The sequence below is a fragment of the Ornithorhynchus anatinus genome, chromosome X5, assembly GCF_004115215.2.
Source record: "Ornithorhynchus anatinus isolate Pmale09 chromosome X5, mOrnAna1.pri.v4, whole genome shotgun sequence".
NCBI classification, from domain to species: domain Eukaryota; kingdom Metazoa; phylum Chordata; class Mammalia; order Monotremata; family Ornithorhynchidae; genus Ornithorhynchus; species Ornithorhynchus anatinus.
Genome location: NC_041753.1, coordinates 51,034,461 through 51,061,079, shown reverse-complemented (window position 1 = coordinate 51,061,079; position 26,619 = coordinate 51,034,461). Strand labels below are relative to the sequence as shown.

General features: G+C 40.1%; 1 protein-coding gene and 2 non-coding genes across 7 annotated transcripts in view; 2 read left to right on the top strand and 1 right to left on the bottom strand.

Moving 5' to 3' along the window:
• KDM4C (lysine demethylase 4C) overlaps positions 1-26,619 on the top strand; it is a 233,028-nt gene that overhangs the window by 167,695 nt on the left and 38,714 nt on the right. The gene's annotated exons all lie outside the window — the stretch shown is intronic.
• Positions 12,623-12,760, bottom strand: LOC114808345. Its single transcript, XR_003756191.1, has one exon. It is a non-coding gene; the product is annotated as a small nucleolar RNA SNORA7 (small nucleolar RNA).
• Positions 13,769-13,906, top strand: LOC114808407. Its single transcript, XR_003756255.1, has one exon. It is a non-coding gene; the product is annotated as a small nucleolar RNA SNORA7 (small nucleolar RNA).

Sequence of the window (26,619 nt, the reverse complement as noted above, 5' to 3'; positions counted from 1 at the left end):
GGGCTCTTTGATTCTATTTATTGCTATTGTTCTTGTCTGTCTGTCTCCCCCGATTAGACTGTAAGCCCGTCAAAGGGCGGGAACTGTCTCTATCTGTTACCGATTTGTACATTCCAAGCGCTTAGTACAGTGCTCTGCACATAGTAAGCGCTCAATAAATACTATTGAATGAATAGATATGTAGTTTTCCATTTAAGCAAATGTAATAGTTAATGAGTTTCTAAATTATTTGAATTGAGCAAAGTTTTGTACACTTGAAAGACTGACTGGCCAGTGAAATGCTGGGCCTTTTCAGGGAAGTCATAGGGAAGAAGAGGGCATAAAATCCTTGTGATGGTGATGATGATGCTCTCCTTCCCTCTGTCTGCTGTGTGACCTTGGGCAAGCCACTTAACTTCTCTGTGCTTCAGTTACTTCATCTGTAAAGTAGGGATTAAGACTGTGAGCCCCACGTGGGACAACCTGATTACCCTGCATCTACCCCTGTGCTTAGAACAGTGCTTGGCACACAGTAAGCACTTAACAAATGCCATTATTATTTATTTAGACTGTGAGCCCCATGTAGTACAGGGACTGTGTCTGACCTGATTCCTTTGTCTATCATAATGCTAGTACTGAGCATAGTAAGTGTTTAACAAATACCGCAATCATTATTATTGAAATGCTATGTGCACTGTACTAAGTGCTGGGAGATACAATATACGCAGATCAGGAACAGTCCCACTTGAGGCTTACAGACTGAGGAGGGAAAGCAGATACTTTTATCCCTATTTTGCAGATGGGGAAACTAAAGCACAGATAAATTAAGTGACTTGCCCAAGGTCACACAATAGGCAAGTGGTGAAATGGAACTAGAACTCGGGTCTCTCTTGGCTCCCATGCCCTTTCTACTAGGTCATGTGCAGTTCTGGTTGCCTGCATTTTAAGGAGGACATTATAGAGCTGGAGAAGGCATAGAGGAAGAAAACCAAGATAACCAGGGAGATGGAAAAAACTTTACAGGAGGGGCTGAAAATATTAAGACTCTCCTAGATGGAAAGAATCCTGGAAAGAATGAACCCTGAGGAATCAATGTGAAGATTTGACTCTTCCTATATAGATGTTTATGTTTGTCTGCCCAACTAGAGAATGGAAGTTTCCTGTGAGCAGGATATATGCCACTGCTCTATTCTGCACTTCCCAAGCATGTAGTACAATGTTGTGCACCAAGTGGGTGCTTAATAAATACTGACTACTGTGACTGTACATAATCATGAAGGAGGTAGACAGAATGAACTAAAAAGTTGCTCTAACAGTCACAACATCAATACAAAGAGAAGCACTCAAATTCTTAAGGTAGTAAGATTAATCCCATGGTCCTGTTTTGGTTAATTCATGGTTAGAGAACTGTGAGAGTAGGTTGAGTTGGGAAGGAATGAAATAAAGATGAAAATCGGAAAGTGTCCTGACTCCAGTTGAAGGTTGGAGTTGGATAATGGGAGAACTTCCAAAGGAAGAGTCTTCAGCATTGTTGATATTCACTGAAGGCCGTGTATTACCGGAATTAGCCAAAATTTAATATGGAGTAGAAAATTGAAATACCTATTCATATTATTTTAAATTCCAGTAAAATGTTTAGGGTGAATTCCATCTTAAGAAAATTTCCAGTTCTATGTTTTAAAGAAAATTTCCCCATCTCTTTGTGGTAAGTGAAACCCAATATTTGTCAAGATTTAGTCAGTATACAATTATTTAGGACCAGTTGATTACATCAGTGGGTTATCAAGGTCTCCTCCCTTCTGCCAGCTGCTAAGAAGCAGCGTGGCCTAGTGGAAAAAGCACAGGCCTGCATCCTCATCCAGGCTACCACTTGCCTGCTGATTGTCCTTGGGCAAGGCAAGAATGTTTCTCTGCCTCAGTTTCCTCATTGTAAAATCAGATTTAAATACTTGTTCGCTGTCCTATTTAGGCAGTGAGCCACTTGGGGGACAGGTTCTGCATTCAACCTGCTAATCTTCTACCTCTCCCAGCATTTAGTATTGGAATATTATTATTATTATTATTTTGACCATTTCACTGCTCATCACTTCCAACAGTTGTTGGGTGGAAGGTTGTGGGTCGGAGAGACAGCAGTGGGACTGTCAGGGAGAGGAAGGAGGTTCAAATCATTTAATTTTGCCACTGCCTAGTAAATCTGTTTAAAATATTTGGAAATGAAAGAAGTTGAAATTGATATCTAAATGACATATTTTGATCATTTATGGATTTCCTATCCATGCTCTTTCAGCAATTCACTGAACACAAATAAGTAAGAGTTTCCTGTGTGTGCTACCAAAAATAACTTCTTTAGGTAATATATTTGTATATATGCTATTTTTACAGGTTTATGAAAATCAAATATTTCTGCCACAGAATATTTAGAAGTACTAGCCAGCCTTAAGGAAGAACTTTTTAAAACAATCTAATCCCTGGTTATCACTCTCAGAAATCACTCTGGTGTCTGGGTGCCATGGTCATTTTGGAAACCTAGTACTATTGACTAACCAGAATCTATAATAAGTGTATATGGAAAGCATTGTGTGTCAAAACATCCAAGAGGTCTTGTTGAAAATTGGAAAGGGAATTGCAGGGAATAAGGGAGAAATCCCACTTCCCAGGAAGCATAGGAGCTGACTCATGACCTCTTTGCACCACAGTAGTGGGTGGCTCTGATCAGAGTCAAGCCCCTGAGTTATCTTGGGAGAAAGATTGTTAGCTGCCTCTTTTCTCTCCAGACAGTGGTCAGTGAAAAGGGGTTCTTCATCTGCCTCTTCAGAGCTGGCTCCACATGGGTAAATCTAAATGCTTAATACTGTGCTCTGCATACAGTAAGCGTTCAATAAATACCATTGATTGACATGTTCCCTAATTAAGTTGATAGGTCAGGAAGTGGTTAGGGTTAATGATGTACTGTGGAGTTTTTGTGGGGTAAATCTTCGTCTGTGGTTTAATATCTCCATTGGAATCTATTTTCTTCCCAATTTTATCTCCAATTAAAATATTGTTTGTGAACAGACACATGTAATCAGAATTTTATAGTTCAAAATATTCAGGCAGTTTCATTTTTGGATTCTAGTGAGTGTCCATATCTTTTATTATCTTTGCCTGGTTTGGCAAGGGGTTTCTAAGATCTTATTCTAGATATTTTAGGAAGGACTCTCTTATCTAACACCCCCCTCCAAGACTGCCTTGAGCCCACTCAGAGAGGCAGCAGACTGTTTCCATCCTGAAACAGGTACAGTTTATATACTACAAGATACAGTCTGTAAACTAGTTGGCATGCCCAGGTTTGGAATGGAGGGAACAGGGATAGGCAGTCCAAGGACGTGAGCCTCCAAAATGTCTTTCCATCATCTACTTGGTGAAATCATGGCAAGTGTGTATTTAGTGCTAAATTCAGAAATAGGTGCCAAGTTAGATTGGATTTGCTCTGTCCCAGGTGTCGACAGTACGTGAGTTGGAAGAGAAGTCAGCAGTGTATTTGGATTTCTCCTTGTTCCACTGATTTTTTTTTTTCTGTCCCCGCCACCCGGTTCCTCCACCATCAATTCTGATTGATCATATTTAATAAAATGCCACATGGAGTATACTTGCAATTTTATAGTGTAGAACTTGCATCCAAGATATTTTAAAAGCTTGGATTGAACATTTTCCTTACAGAGAATTTAGTTCAAAATGTTAGTCTTTTGAAGAAAGAAATGCAATCATAAAAAAAAAAGTTTAGATATTATCCTATGGATCACAATCTTACCGCAGGTTTGCTGAAGTTGATCTGTGCCTTCCCTACTCTGAAACTGGAGATAACAATTGACAACTTGCACATTATTAGAGACCCAAAATACGATCAATTACCATCCATTATTGTCACCCACTTTAGAGAACATGATGAGTACATCACATAAAAGTAGTGGCATAAATCGTGACAGTTTAAACTCCGCCCCCACAAAAATTGAGCCTAAATGTAGTAGAATTAGCGTAGTGAATAAAGCCACTTAAATTCACTAGGAAAATAATTGAAATAAAGCAGTTAAGCTGTGGAATTACAAAAATAGATTTCCATTATATACATTTTGCTAGTGTGGTTTTGGTCTATTTGTGTTTTTACTCCTCTCATTGCCCCTTTCCCAAACACACAAATAATTGCAACTACCTACTTTCCACAAGAGTTATTTTAAGCTTAGTTTTATCTTCACCTAGAAGTAGTAGGTTGTGGCTAGCCATTAATTGATTTTTACGTTTAGCCCTGGGCACTTTGAAACTTGTGACCACAGAAAGTTTGAAAACTCAGGGAAAGTTTACTTAGCTTGTTAAATAGATGATTCTAGAGCACGGCTTCTCAGCTGCCTCCTTTTTTCCCTAGGAGTAAGTTAGGCATTTTTGGAGAAGCATTAACTCTAGAAACCTATTGAGTGCTCTGTTGTATTTACAAAGCATATTATTTTGATCGAGTATCGGTCTTTTCAGCCACATTCGACTAAATAGATTGGCTCTTGCCATTACTGGTGTCATTTTCCAAAGCAAGAGAGTATGCACATAATATATAAATACACATATACAGATATATATCTCTCTCTCTAGATGTAGATGTAAAACAGCAATTGATTGGTTATGTGTATACAGCCCTATTGTTGGTCCAGTAGAAAGATCACTGGGCTGGGAATCAGGAGACAGTTTTCTAGTCCTGGTTCTGTCTTGTCTGTCTGGATTACACTGTCAGTGTTGAAGACTTTTGATGAGCAGACCATTCATTCATTCAATCGTATTTATCAAGTGCTTACTGTGTGCAGAGCACTGTACTAAGCGCTTGGAATGTGCAATTTGGCAACAGATAGAGACAATCCCTGCCCAACAATGGGCTCACAGTCTAAGTAGAGTGTTCTGAGAGGTGTACATCCCCAGCTGGAATCTTGAAAAATAGCTGGCCAATGTGGGTGGCTAAGACCAGTACATAACAAGGAAATTGGCTTTCGGGTCATGGCAATATTCATTCACTCGTTGATTTGGTCATATTTATCGAGCACTTACTGTGTTCAGAGCACAGTACTAAGCGCTTGGAAAGTACAGTACGGCACAGCGTCGACACTTTGCTACAGTCACTTTGTGTAGGTCTGCCTCCGGACTCACAACAGAGAATTCCAAGACTGAGTAGTCATCCAGCTGTCCTTTGATACAAGTAGGTGTGGTGGTCCTGGGCATAGCCAAGCTCACGAGTCATCTTGGCAGGTGAGAGAAAGATCATCGGCTGCCTCTCTTGACTCTTTTCTAGATATCTGACCTGCCCCGTTAAGATTGTAAAACAGTTGTGAGACAAGGACCAAATAGCAATAAATCAGTGGTATTTATTGAATGCTTACTGGGTGCCAAGCACTGTACTAAGCACTCGGGGGAGTATCATGGTAGTAAATACCATTACCTCCACTACTATTTTAAGATTTTGCCCTAAAACCTTTCTTCTAGATTTCTTTTCAAATTTCTCTTACCATATTCACTGCAAAAGTGTACTTAAATTAGTTTATGAATCCATCCTAATTCTGCCACGGTCAACTTAAATTGATTTGCGAAATAAGGCCCATGGGTTGAATCTGGCCTGCCAAGCAATTTCATCTGTCCTGGCTGTGAGCAAATTGGTGCCATCCACAGTAGCTCCTAACCGGATCTGAGCCAAATGAATATGCTCTTATCAACCTCTGGGCAAACTCTGAAAACGTGTGTGTGTGTGTACACGTAAGTACATAAACTGAATCCATGGCCAACTTGGAGCCAACTTGCATGGGAATCTCGGGCCTGATGGCGGACCAGATGGGACAGCTGCATGTCCATGATTCCTGGACAGGCTCCGGGTACCAGACTAGATTCCCAGATGGGGTCCCCCGGGTGCTTGGAACAACATGACTGGATTCCCGGATTAGATTTGGCAGTTGTCCAGAAGACCTGGACCGGGTCCCCCAGCTATCTGGAAAACCCGATCATGAAATCCCAGATTGGGCATCTGGCTGCTCTTGAGACCCAACCCAGATCCACGGGAATAATAATGTTGGTATTTGTTAAGCGCTTACTATGTGCAGAGCACTGTTCTAAGCGCTGGGGGGATACAGGGTAATCAGGTTATCCCACGTGAGGCTCACAGTTAATCCCCATTTTACAGATGAGGTCACTGAGTCACAGAGAAGTTAAGTGACTTGCCAACATTCACACAGCTGACAAGTGGCAGAGCTGGGATTTGAACCTACGACCTCTGACTCCCAAGCCCGGGCTCTTTCCACTGAGCCTCGCTGCTTCTCTAAAGCATTCATCAGTAGCTTTCAAGACCCAGTCCCATTCTCAGAAAGAAAGTGCAGTCACAGGTCGTTTTAATCTCATGTCCCCCTTTTACCCTCCTTCTCCATTTCTCCTGTTTTCACAATTTCAAAAGGGCATGATTCACCCACTAATTTTTGTTACGTTTTTCCTTTGAAATTTTCCTGCTTCCCATTTTGTAGATTTTGGCATTTCTTTTGATATTGTTGCCAGTGATCGGCTGTGTTTTTTTCCTAAATTCTTGTACTATTGTCTTCATTCTCAGTGCATCATTAACCTTCAATCCAAGAGTTGGACAGTAGATTTCAGTATTAAAGTAAGCCGAAATGCCTTATTGTTCTGTGTCCTAACAGGTAGCTGTGATTTCAAGCATCCGGTAAAGTAATTTGTGCTATTTGCACATTCTGCACCAGAATTACCAAAGAAACATTTCATTCATTCATTCATTCATTCATTCATTCATTCATTCAGTAGTAGTCCCTGAGTGTTTACTTTGTGTAGAGAACTGTACTAAGTACTTGGAAGAGTACAATACAACAGTCAACAGGCACATTCACTGCTCATGACGAGCTTATTTATTAGGCAGGTGTGTTTTTAAATCATAAAAAATGAAAGCTGAAACAGACCCAGTTTTTTTGAAATCACGAAATTTTTGAAATTCAAAACCAAATTACAAAATATTAAACTGATCATTACCTCCATATGCTATATTTTTAAAACCCCCAAATCCTTGTAGATAATAAATGTTAACAAGAAATGAAAAATCTGGGGAGGCTGAAAATTTAGATTACATCCTTAGCACATAAATGTGTAGTTTCTTTGAACCCCCCACTAAGTAAATGCTTTTATACCTAAAAAAATACCAGTTCATAGGGAAGGAATTTACAATACTTTGTTGAAAAAGTTGGACCTTTTAACATAGTCTTGTTCAATTCCACCTGATCTGATCTGAGTTTAGTCTTATTGAAGTTTGTTTCAGATACACTTGGTGCAGACCTGCCTCCTGAGGGCAATTGTTGCATTTTGTTTACTTCAGTTGAATTTTTTCCATCTAAATTTGAAATTATTTTTGCTTTGTGGAGGTTAATGTTGCCTGCATTTCCATCTGTGAGAGCATATCCCCTGCTGGCTCCCAGAACAGCTTATATCTGCCTCTAGCCTGTACAGAACTTCCAAAATAATCATTGATGTTTTAAACAGTATTATAGAATAAGGAAAAGAAGGGATTCATAACACCCAACAAGTTAAAATAAGTGTTTTTCTGAGCTATTTTAATGTAAGAAGGGACCTAGAAACTAGAAGTCCTCTAGAGCATGAGCCAGCAATTGACTCTTAGTTGAGAAATTTCTCCTAAACTGCAGAACTTCTCCCTTTGATGATTCTTGTGCTACTAAAGATCTGTTTAGTTTCCAAGACAAGCCATCATGGTTGGGATTCTCAGAACCTTTCCATTATTTACCAAAGGTTTTTCTGTTTCACATGTTCCTAAAACAGTTTTGCTTATCGGCATTTCTCATCATAAGAGCCTTATTGTAGCATTTCTGGCACAGTCAGGAAGGCACACTAGGGCCTTGCAGAGATCAGTCAAGCCCTGGTCTTTATTGAGAACTTACTGTATCCATATTAAGTGCTTGGGACGATATAACAGAGTCGGTCGACATCTTCCCTGCCCACGAGGAACTTACAGTCTAGAGGGGGATGCAAACATAAAATAAATTTAAGCTAGGGAAAATGGGAGAGAATAAGGATTTGTTCATAAGTACTGTGGGACTGAGGGTGGACTGAATATCAAGCACTTAAGGGGTACTAATCAGAGTGTGTAGGTAACACAGGAGGGAGATCCAGTTAGAGAAATGCAGGTTTAGTCAGGGAAGACCTCTTGGAAGAGATACAGGCTGGCACAAAGCTGAATACAGCCAGACTCCGGCCAGCCTTGCATTCCCTCAGGCTCCTGTCCTTTCTCCAATCAATCAAGCCATCATATTTATTGAATACTTACTGTGTGCAGAGCACTGCACTATGTGCTTGGGAGATTCCACCCTAACAGAGTCGTTAGACACTTTCCGTGTCCACACAGAGCTTACAGTCAAGAGGGGGAGAGAGCCATTAATTAGTGTACATTAGTGCAGTGGGGCTGAGGTTCCACCTTTCAGAATGGTGAGGGGAAAGGAAAGTGGTGCCATGATGACTGGGGTTACTGCCAAACTGTAATGAACCTGGTCCTCAATTAGGGGAGAGCGAACTGCTACTTGGGCAGAGCTGCCCCTTTGGGCAACTGCACCCCAACTCAGCAACCCTCTGGAACAGTTCTGGGCTCTTCTCCATTTTACCTAGATTCACTTCCATTTTGGTACTTGGGTGTCACTCTTCGGGTCTTGGTTCCTATTAGTTGGGATCATTGATTTCTCATCTCTATTATGCTCAGGAAGGAGAGTTTGCTACTCATATGAATATGATATTAAGGAGCCTCTTTTTGTGGCTATGTCCCTCTCTCCCTTCCCCCCTTAATACAGCTGTTTTTAGAAGCTGTTTTCATGGTGTCTAACCAATTTGAACAAGATGAGTTCTGAAGAGCTGGAGGTTTTCCTCCTTCTGACATAGAGGTTCAATCTTTTTCTGTTGCTTCTCTGCTTCCACTCTCTCTATTTATAAATTTAGAAAAGATAGCATTAGGATTTCTCCTGCCCTAGATCTCTTCTGATCAAAGAATAACCAACTGATGCTACTGAGTGTGCTGCTTTTTAAATGTTCTCTGTTCTACTCCCTCCCACTTGGCTAAGGTTTTTACAGGGTGGCCACATTCGATAACCTCTTTTTGAAGTAAAAGCGGACAGCTGTTAGATTGCTTCATTAATGCTTCTCTTTTAAAAGTTTAAACACAATTCGAAAAAAAGTCTTGCTACCAGCAATCCAGTACCTTCAGAATTCTGATTCCTGAAAATATGTTCTGGGAGGGCAGGCATTGGTCTGCATTGCCTACCAGAAAAAATAGTATTAATCGGGTGCCTACTGGATGCAGTGCACTGTACTAAACACTTCTATATATATATATTTTTTCTGATTTGGATGTAGCTTCATTAGCACTGGGGTTAATTCTTGAACCCAGATAGCTGGAAACCCTAAAATATGCAGGCCCACAGGACTGGCACTTAGCCTTGGTTTTTACTCTGGATTTATGCCCAGTGGCAGTTAGAGGATGTAGTTTTATCACTAATGCTATAGGAAACTGTAACTGATATATTTGAACGGAATCTACTTTTCCACAAATGGTATAATTTATATAGCATTTCAGAGGTAATAATCTATGCTGGGTTTAGTGCCATATTTCTGTTGGCACCCACAGTCTCCCCTGTGCCTGGACATATATTTCTGTTGGCACCCACAGTCTCCCCTGTGCCTGGACATATGGGTCCTACTGCTTATCTGGCAGTTCCAACATGTTCATTCTGAGTGGCCCATAGTTCAGAATTTTGCTCCCTCCCACCTCCAGTTTTTATTCTTCCCTTAAGTGATGTTCTTTAAGTGATTTAATAAGGACTTGTTGAAACAAAAGTGATTTCACTGTTGAAAGTGTCCAAAGTGAGTTGTTTGAAAATATAAATGTTTCAGTTAATATATATATATATATTCCCAGTTCACTCTAGTATATATATATATTTCTATGTAGGGCCATATTTATCCTTTGGCTTCCAAGTTGTACTCTGGGCTTCAGTGTTTGACAAAGCACACACACCATCACTTTCAGACAATCTCCTTCTCACTGTGGCTTCCAGCATACAGACACATCAACCATCAGAATTGCTATGTAGTTTGTCAGAACTGCCAGGTAGACAATACTGTAATTCCTTTCTCAAGGGTTAAATTAAATGTATTTTACCCAGCATTCCTTTTTGATCTGAGTGAGAAACTTATTTTCACCTGAGGAAGTTGATCACATATAGGATTCCCTACGTTATTGCATGAAATCACGATGAATGAAAAATGGAATTATTCATCAAAAATTGATGACTGCATATCCCACTGTAATTAAATGTTTAACTGTAGGCTTTGTATTGATGGTGTTTTGGCTAATTTACAGCCACCTGTGAATAGGGAAAAAGCCTGGACAGAATTATTCTCAAACTGCCTAGAAGTTGCAAATAAAGAACCAATTTGTAGCATTTATTAACATTTCCATTTGCACAGACGTTTGTTACTTGCATTTGTAAATGCAGAAAATTGTAAAAATGAATTGTGAAGTGGAAAATCATTCTGTAAAACAAAACCATCTATCAAAAAGTACTCTTCAGGTTGCAATAAGAAAGGAATTCCAACTGTACTGTGTGGTGGGGTGGTTGATGCAAGCCCATAAATGAATCTCATATTGATCTATTTCTTATTTTCCCTTCTCTGTGCAGGCTAGGTGCCCTAGCTGCTATTAAGTTGAGAAATGGTAGAAAAATGAGGGAATGTAATTCCAAGGATACCGTGACAGTGGAGCTGACTTCTTTTTAAGCGACCCGTGAGAGAGACTAATTTTATATTTAATAGTAGTCATCACATTTGTTAAGCGCATACTTTGTGCAGAGGACTGTACTAAGCATTGGGAAAGAATACACAGGTGGGAATTAGGCACAAGCCCTGAAACTCAAGGGGTTCACTAAAACAGCCATGAATGACAAAGACAAATGCTCAGAAACCCCCAAATCAGCAGGGTGCTGTGGTTAGAGGAGCAGAATTTCAGGCTCCTCATGGCTGAGAGTCCTAATTATCTCTGCAGCCACAGTGACTGCAGCCCCAGCTGCCAGTCTTCCAGAGCTTTTGTGGAGACCTCGTGCTACAGGTACTGTTTTCTAGCGCATTGAGATGGAGGAAGGCAGGGCAGGATGGAGTCTCTTCGATGGTGCAGAGGAAAACCGGTGCATGTTATTGGGGAAGCAGCAGGGCTGGCTGACTGGCAAAACTCTTATTCCTATGGTCTGGAGCACCTAGAGCATGTCAGGAGCAAGGAGATGGTACAAATCACCTACATGTGTGTCATTTTATTTGAAATGCAACTAGTCAGGTATCTCTTCCAAGGCCCTAGGTAATCCCCAATTTAGGTCACTCTTGCCTTGAACCATGTAGTATTTTTGGCCTTGGTAGTTCCTCTTATTATCTTCACAGCACTCAGTGTGATGGTCAGAGTGGATTCAAGAAAGCCCGAGGTGATCACATTTGTGAAAGGGAAACAATCCCACTTACTCTAGTAATGATCATTACCTGTCAGATGCTTGTGATTTCTGTCAAAATGGGGTTCAGAAGAGGAATATTGATCCTTTTGAAATAGCCAAGAGTTCGGTATAACTACCAATAAAAGACCATGCTTGAGATAGAAATTAACTTTCTTCTCCATATCCATAGTTGGTGTTCTGTAGTACTTGACCTGCTTAAATGCACAAATGGCGTCAAACTAAAATGATTTAGCACAAATTGGTTTACATTAACAATTTCACATTATTGAAGCTGCTCTTTTATTGAACAACCATTTAGTGGTAAACATTTATAAATATTTCTCCTTTTTAAAATGAAATAATTGGAGATCAGCTGCTACTGAATTAGTATTCCAATTCTTGCTCGTAGCTTTTGATTTATTACCCCTATTGATTGAACATCCCTGCAGTTGAACTTATGCCAGATCTAAAAAGCCTGGGTGGTGCTTGGAAGTAGTTATTATTTCTGTATTCAACACTTAAGCTGCTCAGAGCTAGTGTGTTAAAGTCAATTTGGCAGATTGATTTAGGTTTAGAGGATTTAATGCTCATCAGTGATAAGAAGTAGTGCCTTCTATGGTTTGAAATGGTCCAACAGGAGAGGTGTAGGAAATAAGGTTATCTTGGTACTCACTTGCTCAGTACCTTCCTATAAAACAGACTACAAAAGCATTAATAACTTCAGTGTTCTTTACATCCCCAGATTTCCAAATTGTAAGTTGTGGTTGGGTTTACTTCAAAATGATCTCATCTTAATTTCTTTCCAAAACAAATTGTATTTGTGATAATTGTTATTCACCAGGCATACTCTTCTTCTCATTACTATTTACTGCATTTACCTGAGACTTTCTTGTCCTGTCTTATGTTGTCGAGTCATCTCCGACCCATAATGACACCATGAACACATCTCTCCCTGAACGCCCCACCTCCATCTGCAATCGTTCTGGTAGTGTATCCACAGATTTCTTGGTAAAAATACAGAAGTGGTTTACCATCACTTCCTTCTGCGCAGTAAACTTGAGTCTCCGCCCTCGACTCTCTCCCATGCAGCTGCTGCCCAGCTCAGGTGACTTTTGACTTGTAGCAGATTGCCTTCCATTCACTAGCTACTGCCCAAGGTAGGAATGGAATGGTTAGGCCTCTGCTTGACCCTCCCTCCCATAGTCAAGACTGGTAGAGTACTGGAAACTCTCCAGGTGCGACCATGAGAGGGGACTTGAGACTTTAGGATTAAAATAATGTACACAGCTTGTTTTCATTTTTATTGTTCTATTTAATTAGTTTTTCTTTTTAATTAGGGTGATGTTTTTTCCAGATTAAGCAGCATTTCACTAATTTAGAGTAAGGAGTACCAGTGGTAGCTAGCTTTTTCAATAATGGACTACAACATTTTGCCTGGTTTTCAGGTCATGGGTTTTGCAGATGCAATGGTACACGTGATAGGCAGCTTGCAGGGATTGGTTTTGGGAGGGGAAGCTACCCCAAAATTCTGTAAGGAGAAAGCTGATCAGCAAAAAAAAATACATTTCCATATTGAGAAGGTATGATGCAAGTATTTGATTATCAAATCATTGATTTGAGGAAAAAGCATCTGAAAATATAAAAATTAAGTTGAATAGAAAAAACAAAAGCTCAGTCCATTTCAAAGGGATTTTCTTGATGACATCCATGATGTGGAGATTTATTTGTGATTAGATGTTTTCATTTGATAATCAGAGGGTTAAATTGTTATTGGAAATGCTTCAATTTTTACTTCTTGAATATGCATAACTTATGCATTCAGATGAACTCAAAATTACTGCCTAGCATTTATAGTGCATCAAGATTATGCTTTAATAAATGAGGACAGTCATTGCAGACTTGCAGGGTTGATTTTTAAATTTTAGGTGTAAACTGTTTTCTAAAGTTTATTATTATTTTTTTACTATAACCATTTGCCAAATATGTAATGTAAAAATGAGTAGATTTAGTTTGTCAGGGGTTTGAATTAATAATGAATTATGCTCTATTTATTCCCACTTACAAGCAGGGCAAAGTACTTTGAAAATGAGTCTTTCTTTTTCATTGGTTATCTGAATAAAAGTGTACCAAGCCAAAAGAAAGCAAAATCAGAACTAGTAAATGTTGAGCTTTTATCTTTCCTTGCCTAATTCCCTCATAATTCTTTCATGACTTGAATGGCAAATTTACCATGGTGAATATACTTTGGGTAGGAACAAAAGCCCCTCTCAAGGTCACACCTGAAGAGTTTCCAGTACTCTACCAGTTATGACTACAGGAGGGAGAGTCTAACAGAGCCATACCCATTCCATTCCTAGCTTAGTCAGTGGCTAGTGAGTGGAAGGCCATCTGCTACAAATCAAAACTCACCTGTGCTGGGCAGCAGCGGCATAGGAGAGAGTTGAGGGCAGAGACTCGTTTACTGCGCGGAAGGAGGCAATGGTAAAATATTTCTGGATTTTTACCAAGAAAACTCTAAGGATACATTACCCAAGCGAGTGCAGATGGAAGTGAGTCATTCTGAGAGAGATGTGTCTATGGCGTCGCTATGGGTCAGACACGACTCAGCATAAGACAACAAGAAGACAGGAACAAAATCAGTCTACCTTGCTATGGACTGACAGATGAGCATAATCGAATTACTGGCTATCTCCAGTTTCTGTTGTTCTTAGGTATATCAGACATAGTTGCTCATTCTGATAAAATCTCACTGCCAAGAAGCAGCATCTTTGAACCGGAGGGGTAAATATGCTTCCATGCTGCATTTGGCTTAGCAAGGAGTGTTAATGGTTCCGTTGTGGTTTGTGAATTATATAGTCACAAAGGCTACTTTATCATTGGCTCATATTAACTATAAAGAGAGATGTGGGTTTGACCAAGTTTGGTTTAAGCAAGCATCTGTTCATTTGTTCACGACATCTTTATGCATCACTCCACTGTTGAAAATAATTTGATTGTGAGTTCATTTGGGAATAGGCTATTGTTTCCTTGATTCCTACAACTTACATTGAGTCCATAACATAAAAAGATAAGTCTTAAAATATTAGTTCATTGTTCTAGAGACTTAATAAAAGGTTACCTAAGTGATAAATATTGTTCCAAACTTTTGATTAGGACAATGTATGAACCAAAAAAGAACAGTCTTAGAAATGTTGTGAAAATAAATCAAGAGAGCATGATAGGTTTTTTTTGGTATAGCTCAAATGGTGCCATAAGAGATCATTCCTCTAATGACATTCGTTAATAATGATAATGGTGTTTAAGGGCTTACTATGTGCCAAGCGCTGATCTAAGCACTGGGCACTGTTCTGAGCACTGGGCACTGATTAATAACTCTAACAGGTCTAACGTCATTCATTTTCTGAAAGTCACCCAGTCAATGCCATCTTTTTGACCACCTTAGCTTCCTTGTGTGTGTTCATCATTGATTCATTTATTCACTTCTGCTTATTATTCATGCATTTTTTCACCCTTTTAAAACTATTATATATTTGCAAACTCATGTCTACCCGTCTTCTTTATTAGATGGAAGTGCCTCGAGGGACAGACTTAAATGCCTAGTATAGTTCTCTGAATACATTAGTCATTCATATTGTGGATAATGTTTTTTAATAGTAACTTTTACACATTTTAATAGTAAATTTTACACATGCATAAACTAGATTCCATGTCAGCAGGGATCATGCTATATTCAGTCATACTCTTCTAAGCACTTAGTACAGAGCTTTCAATGAATTCTGTTGATTGATTGGCAATTTTGAATGAGCTCATTGTCAATCATGGGAAAACCGCCTTGGATGTGAACTTAAGTGATGTTTATCTTTGACCTTTGTGCTGAACAAACTTTATAAGCCAAGTGATATTTCTGAATTACTGTATCCTATGCTGGAGTTATTTAAAAAGCACATTGCCATCGTCTGTGTAACTACTTCAGTATCTCATGTTCCCTTGCTCTGTAAAATATAGCAGTAAGCCTGGAAGTGATTGCTTTTATAGAGCTCTTATAAACAGATTTGTAATAACTTAATTTCTATAAACTGATCATTTAAATTTGTTTTTTAGACAAAGTGTTGTAAATTGATACAAAAATCAATTTGGGAGTGATAGAAGACCGTCAAACATTTTTCATATTTCTGTGCTCTGCTAAGAGATCAAAAGTAATGGGCATGTATTAACCTATGCTGTTTAAATAAAGTTGTAACAGTTGGTCAGCTTCCAATGTTTATCCTGTAAACTGAAATTGTACTAAATCACAGCACCAGGTTTGCATGTGGTAGAGGGATTTTCAAAAAGATAGAGTTGTTCTCCCTGTAATTTGGGTTCATATTTGTTTAATCTCAGTGGGAAATACTGGGCATGAGCAAGGTCATTATTGTAGAGAGTAAGCTCCTTTTGGCCAGTAATCGTCTCTGCCAACTCTACATATTGTACTCTCCCAAGTGTTTAGTACAGTGCTCTGCACACAGTGAGCATTCAATAATCACCATCGATTGAAAAGTATTTCATTGCTTTTCAGGCAAATGACTGTTCCCGCTATTCTATTCTAGTAGAGAATCAGGATGGCTTAATGGAAGGCATATGGGCACAGACGACCTGGGTTCTAATCCCACCTCTGCCACTTCTCTGCTCTGTGACTTTGGACAAGTCACAGCATCCCTATGCCTCGGTTCCCTCATTTGTAAAATGGGGATTAAATCCCTCTCCTTCCAATTTATGATGTGAGCCCTATGTAGGATAGGGACTCTGTCCAACCTAATTATCTTGTATCTACCCCCAGTGTGAGCCCGGTGTGGTCAGGGATTGTCTCTCTTTATTGCTGAATTGTACTTTCCAAGTGCTCAGTACAGTGCTCTGCACACAGTAGCGCTCAGTAAATATGATTGAATGAATGAATGAATGCTCTGCACACAGTAAGGGCTCAATAAATGCGATTGAATGAATGACTTAGTACAGTGATTGGCACATAACAGGCACTTAACAAATGCCATTATTATCATAGTATGTTTTATTGTACTTTCCCAAGCTATTAGAACAGTGCTCTGCCCATAGTAAGTCCTCAAAAGAACGATTGGTTATTATTATCGTGCCCAATCTCCTTCTTGTCAAGTCTTGACTCTTTTGAAGTTAGTGTGTTCACCAAGAGACTTATAGTGGTCAACTTTTACTTTCCTTAGTTCTGGGTGCCTAATAGTGTGTGGCTAGCCTTCTTTGCCAGACTTGAATGCGAACCTGACTCGTATTTTAATAGTCAATGTGCTATCTGGGGAACTCCTTGAGAACAGCAGAATATGCAAATTTATTGAGAAATCTCAGTGAGGAAGAACATTGAGCTATTTCTAAGTGGAACCTTTTCAACTAAATGTTAGCCTGCTCAAAACCGACATCTCTAAAAGGAAACTGTAATTTGCGAGCAAGACCTACCTAATGTTTGAGAAACATATTTTCTATGGGGTTGAAGAACAGTTTACTCAAAACAGCCAGCCCTCAGGAGGAAAGCCGGAAGGAAAGACGGAAGGAAGAGGGAGACAGAGGACTGAAGATGTCCTGTGAGCTCGTTATGGGCAGGGGATGTGTCTGCTAATTCTGTTGTGTTGTACTCTCCCAAGCACTTACTACAGTGCTCTGCATGTAGCAAGTGCTCAATAAATACCGTCAATAGATGGATGCTTCCTTCCCTGCTTCTACTGTAGCCTGGCCCCTGCTCTCTTGTTGCTGGTGACCAGTCTATACACATTTCCCTTCTACAAACCATCTCAGAGCAACTCCCAGCAGCAACCACAGGGCTGCTGGTGGTAGTAGTGGTCCCTTTCTGTTCTGCTGACAAAAGTAGGGGAGGAATGACTTTGCCCTCAGCTCTCTCTCCCCTGCTGCTCCTGGTTGAGTGCTTTGTTTGAGTATGTATATCCCCTACAGAGTATGTATATCTCTCTGTGTTGTCTCCCTTTCTCTCTCGCCCACTGTAGCCTTCTCCCTCTACCATATCCCCCACACTAATCTCATGCCACTGTGCCTGTCTAAATGGCAGCTCTACTTACTTACCCTGAATTCGCAATGCATGAATAAAGATAATTCTCTTCTCCAGTTTGATTTTGTTGTTCTGTTTAATAATAATGACTAGATTCCTATCAAGTGTTCAGATGTATTCACCATATACAGTTGTTTTTTAAAGTGTGGCCTTTTCACGGGAACATGTGTGACATACCTTGATTACAACTATTGTGTCTTCCGTATCATGTCATCTCTCGCTTTGTCATAGTAGGAGATTAAATTTGTCTAGCGTGGTTTGTTCTTCACAAGCCATATTGGTTCCCAGTAGTTTATGCTTTTCTAAATGGTTGTTGTGAATGCATTGTTTGATAATTCATTCTAGTGTCTTCACAGATGTTAATGTGGCCGATCTATAGTACTAGGGTATTCTTTTTTTTCCATTCATATATGGGCACAGCATTTGCTCTTTTCCAGTCCTCAGGAAATTCCCTTTTTCTAGAGAAATGGGGTGGCCTAGTGGAAAGAACGTGGGCAAAAGAGTAAGAGGATTTGGGTTCTAAGCCTGGCTCTGCCACTTACCTGATGGGTGATCTCAGGTTTCCTTATCTGTGAAATGGGGATTAAATACCTGTTCTCCTTCCTACTTATAAAACTCTCCCTGTCTTCAAAGACCTATTAAAATCCCATCTCCCCTAGGAGGCCTTCCTTAACTAATCTCTCATCTCCCCTCTTTCTCCGTTGCTTACCCTTTAACACTCAGTAACACATAGCGCCCCCTCTCCTAACAGCACTTACCTACATATCTTTATATGTAGGTAAGTTACATATTAGTAACTTACATATTGTAAGCCTGTCGATTAGACTGTAAGCCCGTCAAAGGGCAGGGACTGTCTCTGTTACCGATTTATACATTCCAAGTGCTTAGTACAGTGCTGTGCACATAATAAGCACTCAATAAATACTATTGAATGAATGAATACTTGGTTGTTTCCCCTATCTGCGATTTAGTGTCTGCCTCCCTGCGAGACTGTAAACTCCTTGAGCACAGGGATTGTGTCTTTTTGCTCTATTGAGTTTAGTACAGTGCTCTGCATAGAATGAGCACTCAATAAATGCTATAGATTGGTAGTCTCTGACCATCTTGTTCCCAACCATGATCTCTTTCAGCATATTCTATCGGTCATCTCTCTGCTTTGCCCATTATCCTTCCCTCTTTCTTTTCCTTCTCCCTCCCCGCTTTGACTTTCAAGTTATCAGGCTCCTATAAAAACCCAACCTCCAAAAATGATTAATCATAATCCCGACCTCAATTCTTGGCCTCTTGGATTCTCAAAATGCACATCAATATAGGAAGCTGTTCTTTTTTCCCCTCAAATAGAGGCTTTTGGTCAACTCTATCCTCTCTCCACTCCCAGGCACATCTAGTAAGATGATAGGATTTTTATCCCTTACCTTGCAATCTTCAACTTGCCAGGCAAGCCAACTGTGGTGAGTTGGCATTGACCTCGGGAAAGGAAGTTGTAAGGAGAACCTGAGCCTATCTGAGCTAGCTGGGCAGTTGAGCTGGAAGACAACTCAACTGACTATAAACTGTGATCTGCCTTATTCCAGGGCCACAAGGCTTGCCAGTAGACAGCTCCTGGTGTACTACTCCCTGTTGTCTCCTTTAGGTCTAGGGCATCCAACCAATCAATCAGTAGTATTTATTGAGCACTTACTGTGTGCAGAGCACTGACCTAAGCACTTGGGAGAGTACAGTGCAACAGAGTCAGTTGTCATGTTCCCTGCCCACAAGGAGCTTAGAGACTAGAGGGGGATATTTGATACTGATATTGATATTGTTATTCATAGCGCAAAACGCACCAATCCTTCATGGAAACCCTCTGGAAATCTAGTCATCCATAAAGTCCCTATTCCAGCTTTCATTTTCCCACTTAGCTTTGTCACAAAACCAAATATTTCAGGGCAACATTTTCCAGACTGTCCCTAATACAGTAGAGCAATCAATTTTTTCCATATTTGGGCAGTGATTAGTTTGGGATGGGTAAAGCTGTCAGGATTTCCTCAAGTAGGTTGTCTGGGAGCCTTTGGCCCTCTACAAGTGGCTTGAATCGCTTGTGCCACAAAAGGCAGGAGAGACCTCGGTTAGTGGGAACAACATCACAACTTAAATAACTACCGTGAGACTGGTAGGAATGGAGAAGTGGCCATATTTTAAGCAAGTTGTTTAAAAGCAGATTTTAAACAATGTGAAAGCATAAGGAAAAGAAAGTGAAAATGTTTAGTGATCTTGCTCTCTGTGTTGGACTGAGATTTCCTTCCCTTTTCACTGAGGCTTTTCTGCCTGCAATTTATTTTGGATGGTATTTTGGAGTGTGGAAAGGAAGGTTTCTGTTATTTCACCTCCGTATTTGTTTTTCCATATGATCCCCATATAGGGAAATGGCAAAGATTCAGACCCTGAGGAAAACAGTGCGATGGTCCTCTTGTATGAAAGCAGATTATAGACTTCCTCTATCAGTTGTCTTTCAATTATTCAGATCTCTTGTTGTCACTCCTGCAGATTTGTATGAAGTGTGCCCCAAAGACAGACAGACATAGCCTTCTGGAAGAAATAATGTGAAGTGGCTGTAAATACATTAGACCTTTAAAACTTTGGCTGATGTTTTCTTCGCTGTTTTTCATTTCTTCTTTTGTAAAATTCTGCGGCTCCCACTTTACCAGCAGTGCTGACTCAATTAACTCAGTGGTGGGGAAAAAAATACTGTTTCTTCATCGAAGTCTCTCATAATTTGATGTATTAAAACTTTAATTTCCAGAGCAAGTCATTAACCTCAGATGAAACACACTGGAACTTCTGTCTGGTACAAAATTGTTCTCAATCTTTGCGATGCACCTGCACCTTTTACCTAAAAGAGCACATTGAATCAAGCTTTCCCAAGAGAGGGTAGAAAGTTTCTACAGGCTCTCTTACCTATGACTACTCCTGGCTCTGATTACCTTGTTGTCTGTGCGATGTATCATACCTTAAAAGGTGCTGACTATTGTTTGTGAGGTGGGTATTAAAAACGAGGTCCCTACTTGTGCACCTCTAAAACACCACCCTCTGATGGTTTTTGTTTCCTACTCTGAGGGATCACAGCGGGCCAAGAGTATGGTCGTATTGATGGAAGGAAGCAACTAGCCCATTTTGTATTACAGCAGAGGCATTTCCTTCGCCGTTTCAGCTTACGTCCACTGGCATAAATTCAGTTGGGATATCTGCCCCTTTAAAATGCTGCCTGTAATTTAACTTATTTTCTCTCTCGGGCCATAATGTAGCTTCTACTAGCAGCATAAGAATTTCCCTGTGTTTTAAAATGGTTCTACAAAGGTGCAGTCCATAGCATATGAAATATTGTGGTTACAGTCTTCTAAGTGGGCAAGTGCTGCATTCTCCACACTTACTTAAGATTGAAAAGGGATCTGTCAGCTTTGCCGATCCATTTCACAGTAGGGCTGATTAGCATGAAGCATAACCTCCTGTGCCTAATATTCTCAGGCTGCAGCTTCCAGAGGTGGAAGATAATGACTTTGGCACAAGCTCTTTTATTAGTAATGGCCTGCGAACACATGTGCAAATTCTCTCTGGCACGCAGTTGCTTAGGAAGATTATGCTCTGCATAATGCTCTCAGTCAACTCCTTGTAGATTTATTGCAGTCGTGAATCCTCTGTTCTGTTTGATGACAAACGAAACCTACCAGCTTAATGCTTCACAAAATGACTTGTTGCAATGATATAAACATTGCTCCCCTTTTTACTCACATTTCCTCCCTCAGGATTACTGCATCTGTTTGCAGCCTTCTTCTAATTTATTCTGTTTTGAGATCATGGGGCTTTTATCCAAAAATGAGCAGATCCAGACACCTTTGGTAGCCCGTTAATATCACTATTTGACTGGCAAGAGAGGTTTCTCCCGACATGAGCAATATAGTCAATATCTATTGACTATTCACAGAGAGTGGGCCTTGATAAAGAGAAGACACAAGGTTGGGGAATTGTCAGTATTACAAGAACAGGTTGGGTGGTGTCTGATCTATTTGGATCCATTCCAGTGCTTTGCACAGTGCTTGCCGCACAATTACAGTTATTACCTTGTGGTGATTTGTGGGAACAACTTCGTGAACATTCAATCTGATAATCTGAACTGTGCATGTTTTTCCCGACAATCTCAGATAGAGATTGCAAGATGATCAAGCCACCTTGTTCCCTCAGGTTCCTTTTGGTTTTGTTTATAATAGTATTCATTAAGTGCTTACTGTGTGCTAGGCACTGTACTAAGTAGATACAAGATAATCAGGTTGATCAGCGTGGCTCAGTGGAAAGAGCACGGGCTTTGGAGTCACAGGTTCGAATCCCGGCTCGGCCACTTGTCAGCTGTGTGACTTTGGGCAAGTCACTTAACTTCTCGGTGCCTCAGTTACCTCATCTGTAAAATGGGGATTAAGACTGTGAGCCCCACGTGGGACAACCTGATTCCCCTGTGTCTACCCCAGCGCTTAGAACAGTGCTCTGCACATAGTAAGCGCTTAACAAATACCAACATTATTATTATTATTATGTCCCACATGGGACTCTCCGACTTAATCCCCATTTTAAAGATGAGGGAACTAAGGCACAGAGAAGTTAAGTGACTTGGCCCAGGTCACACAGCAGACAAGTGGCAGAGCCGGGATTAGAACACACGACCTCTGACTCCCAAGCCTGTGCTCTTTCTACTAAGCCACGCTGCTTCTTATAGTAGTAGTCACACATAGTAGTGACTAGAAAATTATACAGTCAGTTCTTTACATTCAAAGACAGCAGTATTGATAGTGAGATTTTACCCGTGCTTCCAGGTGTAGTGGAATAGACCTATGGATGACGCATAATCCATTCCCAACTGTTTGGTTTACAGACCGTCTCTTGTCAGGCTGGTGTGTTTGCCATATAAAAAGTCCTTTTGTTTACAAGCTTGCCACCTGGAATCCCAATCTTTGAAACCTCTACTAGAGTAACCCCTCTCCATCTGCTGCTGTTGTGTTCCAGCAGTCCATTGCTATATAATAGTATTTGAGACTATGCTTCATTCTGCCTTTTGTAAATATTAGTTCCATCATCCCTGTGTGGGGATGGGGTGATAGGAAGGTGAGGGCACAGGGAGAGGATGTGGAAAGAGAAGGGGGCGACGTCTTCGGAGGAGACCTTGGGGTCCACAGGTCCGCTGCTTCCTTATGGTCCCGAGAGGCTGGGGCCTCCAGCAGAGACTGAGCTCCACCCTCTGTGCCAAACTAGCCTTAGCTAAACTGGTCCCTCTCCCAGTGGAACAGTGGAAGTCTCTCCCTGCCCCCCTCCAGCTGTAGGTGTCAAATTTTTATTTTGAGTGCATCACTCAAGGAATGAGCATGAGAATGTGAATCTTCCATAATTAGGTGTTCAAGAACAAAATTTCCACTGTCTAGGAGAATTGACCAAAGTTTCAGTTACCAATTCAATTTCCTTTAGTTCTTTAAAATAATTTATTAGGTTGATATCCTTACAAATAACTTGGTAGTAATTTTCAGTTTCTTTTTAAGAGCAGTCCAAATACAAATGAAGCCACAGAAATGTCCCCTCTGCGGGAATGAAATCGGTATTCCTGTCATTCGATCGATAGTATGTAGTGAGTGCTTACTTTAGGCAGAGCACTGTACTAAGCATTTGGGAGAGTACAGTAGAGCTAGTAAACATGATCTTTGCCCTCAAGAAACTTGCATTGTAGTTGGGGAAACGGACATTCAAATAACTTATAGATAGGGGGAAGCAACCAAGTTTAAACATATGTTTTTAAGTATTACTGGGCACAATCAGGGTATCACCCCAGTCTCACAGCACTTATGTCCATATCCTTATCTGCTTCTGCTTCCCATATCTGTAATCGATTTTAGTGTCTCTCTTCCCCACTAGTTTGTAAGCCCTCCTCCTGGGCAGGGATGGTGTCCACCAATTCTATTTTAGTCTCCCAAGTGCTTAGTACAGTACTCTGCACACAATAAGCACTCGATAAATATCATTAACTAATTGAATTGGTTGGAATTGTGGGAGTCAGTACCCAAGCGTAGATGACGAGGAAGTGCTGAAGTAGCAGTAGTGGGCAGAAAATATATAGGGGAGTAAGAATATTTTCCACCTCTCAGGGTTGCACCTGAAGAGCTTGCAGTACTCTACCAGTCTCGACTTCGAGAGGGAGAGTCAAGAGAGGCAAATCCATTCCATTCCTAGCTTGGCCAGTGGCTAGTAAGTGGAAGGCAATCTGCTATAGGTCAAAACTCACCTGTGCTGGGCAGCAGTGGCATGGGAGAGAGTTGAGCATGGAGACTCAGGTTTACTCTGCAGAAGGAGGCAATGGTAAACCACTTCTATATTTTTACCAAGAAAACTCTATGGATCCACTATCAGAATGATTGCAGATGGAGGTGGGGCGTTCTGGGAAAGATGTGTCTATGGTGTCACTATGGGTCGAACACGACTTGACAGCATAAGACAAGAACATTTTTGTGGGCAAAAAATAGATTAGAATTTACATTCAACTTTCTACAATTGTAGATAGGGAAATAAAATTTAAAATGGCCTTAAATCTCTTCATATTACTTGTTGAATCCTTTTTAGCATGATTCCCCCCCCCCCCCCTTAATTCTTGTCCTGGAAGGTTCAAATATGTAAATTAGGGTTTACTACATGTTCCATTCAGAATTTAGTTGTTCTGTTATCTTTAATTTCTATTTCCACCAAACCTCCCCATTCCCTTGCATATAGGGTTCAGGATAAGTGTTATTAACCCTGGCCATTGTTACTTAGGAAAAAGCCAGGTCCCTTTCAACATTCCCCTGATTTATTTACATTCGTGATTTAGTTTTATGATTCACAAATCAGCTCAGAGGAATATGTTCTTTCTGTAATGTATAACTACAGTAATGTTAATTCTTTAAAATGATAGGTTAGTGGTATCATAAAATTATGGCTACTCTCATAAATTGTTTACACTGAATAACTTGATAGTTATATATGTGTCTTTCCCCAAATAGCAATGAAAGGAAATGCTTGTCATTTTAATTTATGACAAGACATGTTCTTGTTTAAGGCCCTGTGAAATGAAATAAAATCTTGACCTAAGGATTGTAGCTACTACAGAGCTGACAGCAGAATGACGATGGTTTAATATGCAATAAGCGCATTGATTGCCTTAATAAAAGCACTATAACTTGTGAGGCAAGTGGATACATGATGTGAATGGTGTTAGACCGACAAACTATTAAAATCTGTCAACCACATGAAGATAACTTACCTTGTGTGCACCCCTCACAGAACCCCTCAGACAGACAGCTGTGGCATTGTCATTTATAATGGTTACTGCTTCTTAGGCTTTCGCAGATTTGAGGTGCCCTAGGCTGCCAGAGCAGGTTTTGACTATGGCATAAAACAAAAAAAAAAGATACTGCCTTTAAATATAACATTATATAAAGAAACCCACTGATTTTAAATTACTTTTATGATTACTGTCATATCCAACAGATAATTGGTCTCCCCACCTTCGGAGCCTTATTGAAGGCCCATCTCCTCCAAGAGGCCTTTCCTGACTAAGCCCTCATTTCCTCTTCTCCCAACTTTTATATTGTACTCTCCCAAATGCTTAGTACATTGCTCTGCACACAGTAAGTGCTCAAAAAATATGATTGATTACTTGATTATAATTTGTTGAATTTATATTAGTACCCTGGCTTGTGTAGTGGATAGAGCATGTGCCGGGGAGGCAGAAGATCATGGGTTCTAATCCTGGCCCTGCCACTTGTCTGCTGTGTGACCTTGGGGAAGTCACTTCTCTGTGCTTCAGGTACCCCATGCGTAAAATGGGGCTCGAGACTCTGAGCCCCACGTGAGACAGGGACTGTGTCCAACCCGATTTGCTTGTATCCTCCTCGGCACTTAGTACAGTGCCTAGCACATGGTAAGTGCTTAATAAATGCTATAATTATTATTATTAAATTAGTAATAATAATTATTATTATTTCAAGGTATTACCTCCTGCTCACTTCAAATCAAAAGTTTTATAACAGTGACAACACTTTTTTGCATAAAATCCCCACAAGGTAGATGGAGACAGATATTATTCCCATTTTCCAAAAGGGAAAGCCAAGGTATGAGGAGGTTGTGACTTGTCAAACACAGTTTACACAGTGAGTCAGGGGCAGAGCTGACCCCAGAATCCAGATCTCCTGACTCTACTTTCAGTGTTCCTTCTAATAACCTCCACTCCCTCTTGAGTAGCTATATAAACCTTTAGTCTTGTCTCAGGATTGTTACATTTAAACATATGCTGGAAGTGTTAAAACAGCATTAGTCATATTCATTTTGTATAGTTTTATTGTATAGCCACACACTATGCAGTATATGTCTAAAAGTATATTTCTTTCCTAATTAAAAGTTCTTGTTTAAATAGCTAAATATTAATTGTGCTTAATAGCCATAAAATCCAATTACTGGTAGTCAGCATTATAATCATCCAGTTTTCTGAAAAAATGATCTGATTGAAAGGCAGAGTGCTTTTAATATGGAATTTGGGGAAGGCATAGAATCCTTCAAATTACCAACTACTTGAAAATGAGCCACTGAAGAGGTAGTGATGCTTTTACTTACTTGTAGAAAACTAAGACTTTGCTGCTATATATGATGTATTTTGTTAGTAAAATGCTGCTTAATGAATCTGATATACTAAAATAATAAGAATGTTTTCATCTATTGTATTAACAAGTGCTGGATCAAATGCACTAGTGGACTGAATATGCTGGTATACATGTAATTTATTCATATAATTTATAAATATGTAATTTAGACAATTATTCTCCCCACCTTCAAAGCCTTATTGAAGGCACATCTCCTCCAGAGGCCTTCTCTGACTAAGATCTCATTTCCTCTTTTCCCATTCCCTTCTGCATCACCCTGACTTGCTCCCTTTATTCACCACCCGGCCCCACGGCACTTACGTGCATCTCCATACTTTATATGTATTAATGTCTGTCTCTCCCTCTA